The sequence below is a fragment of the Aplysia californica genome, unplaced genomic scaffold (assembly GCF_000002075.1).
Source record: "Aplysia californica isolate F4 #8 unplaced genomic scaffold, AplCal3.0 scaffold00566, whole genome shotgun sequence".
NCBI classification, from domain to species: Eukaryota; Metazoa; Mollusca; class Gastropoda; order Aplysiida; family Aplysiidae; genus Aplysia; species Aplysia californica.
In genome coordinates, this window is record NW_004797836.1 from 502,968 (window position 1) to 504,188 (window position 1,221).

Consider the following 1,221-nt stretch of genomic DNA (forward strand, 5'->3'; position numbering starts at 1 on the left):
CGGGTGTGTGTGTGTGTGTGTGTGTGTGTGTGTGTGTATGTATAGGAGGCGTTCTTCGGTCTCATTTATGCTTGATGTAAAAAAAAGGACCCATTTAAAGGATGACGATGCGGTCATCTTTGCCCCAATGTCAACAAAACTTCGAAGAAATAAAATACAGTCGGGGCGGAAATAATCACGTTTTTTTTCCAACCACAACTGAGTGAAATTTAAACTTTGCAACTTCTTAAAAATCAACAATTTTCTTCTGTTTGAGATAGTCACTATTTGAAGAACAAATTTATGACAACTATGCCGTGGGTGGTTGGCGGGTGCTCTGGTCTGGTTTGTTCTTTCTTTCCTATCAAACATCTATCGTCCTTATCTCTCATCCTTCTTTTTTGGTGTGTTTGTTACTCTCTTGTAACACCTCTAATCTTCGGCACTTATATGACCTTATTGTGTTGCAACTGTCGTAAAACTCTTACTAAGCCCAAACTTACAAGTGTGCAGTGAGACCTGTAACATACAATGAGATCAGATCTGTAACCAGATCAGGCCAGTGCTACTGACTGAAGAGTCTTTAAGCCATTCTCAAACGGGGGATAGTAACATGTTCTAATGCACAGTAGAATTGTAAATGGGCTGATTTATCAATGTCATGCTCATACTGTGCCGGAACAACATAGGGGGAACTGCTGCTTTTTCTTTCCTCCTCCATACTATTGTAATTTTCCTCTACGTTATTTTGTATGTTTGTCACTCTCTTGTGACTCGCTGGGGTGCTTTGATAGTCGAAGCAGACCTTGTGCTGTTGAGGCTATAGAGGTGAGCAGAGTAAGCCGGATTCCCCGTTCGGACTTCTCAGTTGACATCTACCCCTTGGCGTTCATATGACCTTGTGCAGTTGGGAGCGCCGTAAAAACTTACTAAAACTAAACTAAATCTGTACCATACAGTTGATACACACAGGTAGACAGAATCACTCTAGTAAGCTCAAAGATCCCTTGCCCATCTTGTTCCAGTGTGGAGCTCCCTTCAACACTCGAGTCCAAATTTAAAACATATTTAGAGACACATTAATTTATGAAACAATTTCCCGATAGCCTCACTTCCGTGTGATCTAACAGTGCAGCGACAATGGGTTGTGATATTACTATTGGAAGAGGCTAGCCGTACGTAAGGACGTCTAGCCGTACGTAAGGACGTCTAGCCGTACTTAATATTGATGGCTGAATTGTA